The following is a 7,777-nucleotide window of genomic DNA, read 5'->3' as shown; positions in this document are numbered from 1 at the left end:
TTGATCTCAGTGTTTCTAGAATCCTGACTAAAGCATCAACAGTTCACAGCTGAAGGTTCTGGTTCTGGTTCATGTGGTAGAATTGTTGATTATTGGTCATGTTGTTGCTCCTCGTATGGACTCACAGGGTGATTTATGATTCATGATTATGATTATGATTCAATACGTGTGATTTACTTTCTCACGATGTAACAAGAGTGTGTGGATCTCGTTATTGTTTTCCCTGCATAGTCCTGCCCCCCTGTGCTGTGATTGGCTGATTATCTGGTGATTTGCAGTATGCTTTCCTAACCTGTGACTGTTTATAAAAACGGAAAAGAGTGTGTGAATGAAGTTGTTCATTTTGACTCATTTAGCAGCTAGCTACTTAGCATGCTAGCTTGCAAAGTAGCTAGCTGCTAAATCCACCATGATTTAATGCTACAATCACAGCACAGTAGAACTATCCAATCACAGTACAGTAGTACTAGCCAATCACAGTACAGTAGAACTAGCCAATCCCAGCACAGTAGTACTAGCCAATCCCAGCACAATAATATTAGCCAATCCCAGCACAATAATACTAGCCAACCACAGCACAGTAGTACTAGCCAATCACAGTACAGTAGTACTAGCCAATGGCAGCGCAATAATACTAGCCAATCCCAGCACATAATACTAGCCAACCACAGCACAGTAGTATTAGCCAATCACAGCACAGTAGTACTAGCCAATGGCAGCGCAATAATACTAGCCAATCACAGCACAGTAGTAGCCAATCAAGCACAGTAGTACTAGCCAATCACAGCACAGTAGTACTAGCCAATGACAGCACAATAATACTAGCCAATCACAGCACAATATTACTAGCTTATTACTAAGCCAATGACAGCACAATAATACTAGCCAATCACAACACAGTAGTACTAGCCAATCACAGCACAGTAGACTAGCCAATCACGTAGTACTAGCCAATCACAGCACAGGTAGTACTAGCCAATCACACTATTACTAGCCAATCACAACACAATAATACTTGCCAATGACAGCACAATATTACTAGCCAACCACAGCACAGTAGTACTAGCCAAACACAGTACAGTAGTACTAGCCAATCATAGCGCATTAGTACTAGCCAATGACAGCCCACTAATACTAGCCAATCACAGCACAGTAGTACTAGCCAATGACAGCACAATAATACTAGCCAATCACAGCATAGTAGTACTAGCCAATGACAGCACAATAATACTAGCCAATCACAGCACAGTAGTAGCCAATCACAGCACAGTAGTACTAGCCAATGACAGCACAATAATACTAGCCAATCACAGCATAGTAGTACTAGCCAATGACAGCACAATAATACTAGCCAATCACAGCACAATATTACTAGCCAATCACAGCACAGTAGTACTAGACAATCATAGCACAGTAGTACTAGCCAATCATAGCACAGTAGTACTAGCCAATCACAGCACAGAAAGCTGAACCCTCACAGGGAAAAAAGAACGTGTGTGGATGAAGGAAAGTTGTTTTATTAATTTAACGACTTCCTAGCTAGCTAGTTAGCTTGCTAATTCTACCATGCTTTCATGCTACACTGCTTACAGAAAGTGAGCCGCTGGGTCTAAAACTGGCAGTCCGTCGTTCCAGGCAGAGCGACCGCGGGCTACGCTAATTAGCTATCTAAAGTCCATCACGTTCAGTGGTAGCATAACTGTAAAACAGAAGCTAGGTTTCCTTTCAAATGTAAATTAAATATTAACCAAATTTAAAGAAAGTGTGAATGATGCTTGTTTCCATCCACGAGCATCATGGGATTTATTTAGTGTCGGTTCACGGACATAAACAGCAGCTGGAAAACAATTATCCAAAATGGAGGAAGCTATCGTAGCTAATTAGCTTCATGTTTTATGTCCTGTTTAAACAGGTTTACACACAGTTAGGAGACGGGAGTTAGATTTGTCATTTTCAATACAAAAATGACGAGTTTCTTAAATCAAACACAATCAGATTTAAATCATGAATTGTCTGATTTGCGGTGAACAAAAATTAATAATCGGATCTAAAATGTATTGATTAGCCACGTTTGCCATTTAAACAGATGGACCAATCACAGAGCAGCACAGACTGTTTGTTTTGTCCTCCTGGAGGCACCAGGTGGGTGGGTCTGTTTGGTTTAGTGTTTGTCAGACTTTGTTTACCCAGAACACACACACACACACACACACACACACACACACTATAAACACACACACACACCTGCTGCAGACAGACGGCCTGCTGCTGACGTCTCGTCTCTCTCACTAGTGACTTGCTCAAGGGCACCTTGATGGCAGCGGTCGGACACTTCCTGTTGTGTGGCGCTTTTCAAATTAAAGTTAAACTGGGCTGCTGGGGGTCTGACACTTCCTGTTGTCTGACCCTTTCAAATTAAGGGGAAGAGGAGACGCAACATCTGTGAACCAGCTCGCTCACTTTACAGCTGCTGTGTTTGCTACTTGCTTTGTTAGCAATACAAAGAGTACAATATGTACGTATATGTATATACATATATATATATATATATATATATATATATATATATATATATATATATTTATATATATGTGTGTGAGTGTATATGTAGTACTGTTTGTTGCAGTTAGATTAAAATAAATCAACATACTTTACTTTTACTTTTAAAAAGGTTTGTTCAAGTTGTTTTATCACCAATTCTTAATTTGTTTTCTTCGTGCAATGCATTGTGGGAGCTGACCAATCACAGTGACTGTTGGCTCAACGAAGCTCCTGGTTGGTCAGTCTGGTGTTGAAGTACTAGTACGAGTATTATGAGGTGAGAGGTACAAGTACATCAAAACAGCTGTTTAGAAGAAACATGTTTCTGGCTACAGGCTTGATGCTAATGATAGCTAGCTCATCAGTGTGTGCTTGTGTGAGTGTGTGAGTGTTTGTGTGTCTATAGTGTGTGTGTGTGTGTGTGTGTGTGTGTGTGTGTGTGTGTGTGTGTGTGTGTGTGTGTGTGTGTGTGTGCCGGTGGCCATCCTTCAGCCAAGTCAAGGGCAAAGCCTCCATTACTGCTTTAACACAGGAGGTCACTTTAACATCCACTATGTTCTCTGTGTGTTCTCTACTGTTCTCTACTGTTCTCTATTGATCTCTTCTGTTCTCTATTGTTCTCTACTGTTCTCTACTGTTCTCTATTGATCTCTACTGTTCTCTATTGATCTCTTCTGTTCTCTATTGATCTCTACTGTTCTCTATTGTTCTCTACTGATCTCTACTGTTCTCTATTGTTCTCTACTGTTCTCTATTGATCTCTACTGTTCTCTATTGATCTCTTCTGTTCTCTATTGATCTCTTCTGTTCTCTATTGTTCTCTACTGATCTCTACTGTTCTCTATTGTTCTCTACTGATCTCTACTGTTCTCTATTGTTCTCTACTGTTCTCTATTGTTCTCTTCTAATCTCTTCTGTTCTCTATTGTTCTTTACTGTTCTCTATTGTTCTTTTCTAATCTCTTCTGTTCTATATTGTTCTTTACTGTTCTCTATTGTTCTCTGGCTTCATTATTAACTATTTATATTCTCGGTTCTTTAAACTCTTTCAGTCGGAGGTGAGATGCAGTTGATTTAGATTTGATTTGTGGTCGGATTAGATTCTCCATTTCCTCCTATTACACACACACACACACACACACACACACACACACACACACACACACGCACACACACACACACATATGCACACACACATATACACACACACACACACACACATATACACACACACATATATACACACACACACACACACACACACACACATACACACACATCTGTTCTTCTATACTTGTGAGGTTTCTCTTCAGCTGAAGTTCAAGATATGAATGAATTGTTTCTTATTACGATGTCTTTAGTTTTAAACCTGAAGATTATTCAAAACATTTCATAAAAAATATCTTCATCAAGAAAACTAAAACTCAGTTTACCAAACACGTTTTTTTTGTTTCTGGTCCTCAATTTAAAAACGTGTCCTCACTTTTCACAAAGTTCCAGAAATGTTTATCAAAATAACCTTTTCCAAACATATGTTTCCTCTTTCCTTACAAGTCTTTAACATGTATGTATATTATATAATCTATATAATAGTATATATAAAGCTAAATGTCTTCTCATTGTTATGTTCTCTTTCCAAAAATCCAGTCCACACACACTCCTACATGGTATTGAACCTGCAGTATCTGCTGACTGAAGACAATCCTGTGTGTGTGTGTGTGTGTGTGTGTGTGTGTGTGTGTGTGTGTGTGTGTGTGTGTGTGTGTGTGTGTGTGTGTGTGTGCACAGATTGGTCAGTGGGAGGCTGGTCATGTGATTTATGGCAGCATCTCCATTTAATGGCCCTGAAACCGTCCCGGCTCTCCTCTGTGTGTGTGTGTGTGTGTGTGTGTGTGTGTGTGTGTGTGTGTGTGTGTGTGTGTGTGTGTGTGTTTTATCTGTGTGTGTGTGCTCATGTATTATAGATGTGCCCCTCCCCCCCTCCACAGCTCACTGAGCAGCAAACATCCTCGTCTTCCTCGTCTTCCTCTGAACCTCTGAAGCTGATTTATTTTATTCACTCACAACTTGTGAATATTAATGTATTAGTTCGACCAATCAGAGAGCGGCTTGTTTTTACATGTACAGTTACATTAAACAGGATTGGGGTTTTATTTATTATTTATTATTTTTTGGTCGTTCCTCCTCTCTGTTTTGGGTTGCAGGCAGATGGCGAGGCGATGATGTCATGATGATGTCACAGAGGGAGTGACGCGAGTCAGCAGCCTGAAACTAGTTGTATTGACCTTAAATATGTTTTATGAACAGTAGAGTATTAATTCATTAATTATTCATTATTATTGGTTCTATTATTTTCTATTTATATTATTTACGTTCATATTTTCATCTCTAAACGTAGAAACATAAAAGTCTGCACGGTGATGAAAGCTCTCTGTTTTTAACTATTTGTGTGGATGGCTCTAAATACTACACTACCCATGAGCCTCTGCTGCTGTTGCTATGGAGAAGAGGCCAGCGAGCGGAGTGCATTCTCTTTAAACTTGCTTAAACTGCACGATGTTCAGATGTTAGAAGAGCAACAGAAGCTGTGTGGTTGGATGTTTGTCAGTGCATCCTGAGAGTCATAGTTTTCATGTGCCAGGCTTCTTGATACATTTAGACTTTTTTCTTTGTTGTTTGGGTTTTGTTCTGACGATTCGACGAGGAGAGTTGAGTTTTTGTCATAAACGACATTAAAAACATTTACAGTTTTTATTTAAATTATGATTCTTCTTGTTGGTCATTTGTTTCTCCAGAGCAGAGAGATGTTTCTCAAAGTAAAATAATAATAATATTCACAATAAAAATAAAAATAATATAATAATGATCATATAAATAACAATAATATAAATAACAATAATATAATAACAATAATAACGCTAATAATATAATAATAGAGAAGCTTTACCCCCCCGCCGGTCTCTCCTGTCTGTGGTCCTGTGTCTCCAGAGGAGGAACCTCAGTATAAATAGCTTATAAATATATAAATAAATATAAATAGTCCTTCCAGGCTGTTATTGGATTGGATGAAGCGTTTAAAGGTCGCTAGATGAACTAAGTGGTCAGACTCTGGATCTCCTCCTTTAAATAGATTCCTGCTGCTGATGTCTGACAGGAAGTCCAGGGGCTCAAAGACGGAGCAGAAAACAACAACATGACGAGGTTTCCTCCGAGTCTGACAATCAGAATCAGAATCAGCTTTATTGGCCGTATGTGTGTGTGTGTGTGTGTGTGTGTGTGTGTACGCATACATGGAATTTGACTGGTGGTTTTGGTGTACAGAGCTCTGTAGCTCCTACCAGAGGGGAGGAGTTGGAACAGCTTGTGTCCAGGGTGTGAAGCGTCTGCAGTGATCTTTCCAGCCCGTTTCCTGACTCTGGAGGTGTACAAGTCCAGGATGGAGGGCAGACTGGCACCAATGATCCTCTCTGCAGACCTGACAGTCCGTTGTAGTCTGTTCCTGTCCTGTTTGGTGGCCGATCCAAACCGCACAGTGATAGAGGAGCAGAGAACAGACTGGATGATGGTGGAGTAAAACAGGACCAGCAGCACCTGAGGGGTCACGAACAAGTTCTAATTATCTGTATTAGTACATGTACAAATACTTCATTACAAGCAAAAGATCTGCATTCAAAAGGTCTTAAGTAATATATAGTTCAATCGTCTTAGACTTGGTTTTAATGACTTGTGCTGATCTTAGACCTGGTTTTAATGACTTGTACTGGTCTTAAACTTGTTTTTAATGACTTGTGTTGATCTAAGACCTGGTTTTAATGAATTGTACTGGTCTTAGACTTGTTTGTAATGACTTGTGCTGGTCTTAGACTTGTTTTTATTGACTTGTACTGGTCTTAAACTTGTTTTTAATGACTTATACTGGTCTTAGACTTGTTTTTAATGACTTGTACTGGTCTTAAACTTATTTTTAATGACTTGTACTGTTCTTAGACTTGTTTTTAATGACTTGTACTGGTCTTAGACTTGTTTTTAATGACTTGTACTGGTCTTGGACTTGTTTTTAATGACTTGTACTGGTCTTGGACTTGATTTTAATGACTTGTACTGTTCTTAAACTTGTTTTTAATGACTTGTACTGTTCTTAGACTTGTTTTTAATGACTTGTACTGGTCTTGGACTTGATTTTAATGACTTGTTCTGGTCTTGAATAAATCAAAATGATTTTGACTTGAATTGAAATGGCTTGAGACTAGGAACTGTTTCCAGACTTGACTTGGAGTCTTTTTCAAACAACTAAAATTGACTCGGACTTGTTTTAACCTTTGACTTACCTTCGATGGGTCGAGACCTGGTTTGAATGACTTGAAGATGTTTTTGAAATGACTCAAGACTTGTGTTGAATGACTTGGCCGAGCCTCCAATGAATCAGAACTAGAGTTGGACTTGAGACTTGGACCTGTTTGAATGACTAGAGATTTGACTTTGACTCGCTTGAGTCACCTGATGAATTGACCAGTGAGGTCACACTGCACCAGTGAGGTCACTCAAAACACTGAAGTGAAAAATGCCGAAACTGGTTTAAAAACTGTGACTTTAACTGTTCAGATCTGTGTCACACTTATGAGAGAGTAAGATTTAGGTCACGATCACCTGCAGCCTGAAAACACACACACACACACACACACACCTAAATACACACACACACACACACACACACACACACACTCTCTCGAGGGAACAGGAAGTGGAATCAGGACGCTGAATGTTTCAGGAACACAGTAAATTGATCCTGAAGGACGTTTGGTTCTAATAAAACTCACTTCCTGTTCTCTGATATCGAGTCTGTAGATTAATAATTTATACTTTACAGATATCTATAATTTAGTCCTAAAAGCCTCATAATGTTAAAACAGGAGGAAGATGAATAGAAGAGAAGAATAGTTTTAGACATCTACAGTAATATGAAACTATTTTACATTCTTTTATTTGACCATAATCTTAATTACTATATTTATCTGCTACAATATTCTCATAATTTTATTCTGAGGTCTTTTATTTAACAGCGATCTTTGTTGTTAAATTTAATATTTAATATTGTATATTTGGTACTTTTGTATTGTTTATTTAGTTTTGTATTTTTGGAATCGTGTATATTTGTGGTTTGCACCTTTTTTTCTTCATCTCTAAAATCAATATATATATATATATATATATATATATATATATATATATATATATAT

The sequence above is a fragment of the Cebidichthys violaceus genome, unplaced genomic scaffold (assembly GCF_023349555.1).
Source record: "Cebidichthys violaceus isolate CVI_PGR_0920_01 unplaced genomic scaffold, fCebVio1.0.p SCAF_36, whole genome shotgun sequence".
Taxonomy (NCBI): Eukaryota; Metazoa; Chordata; class Actinopteri; order Perciformes; family Stichaeidae; genus Cebidichthys; species Cebidichthys violaceus.
Note: the sequence above shows the minus strand (reverse complement) of the source record.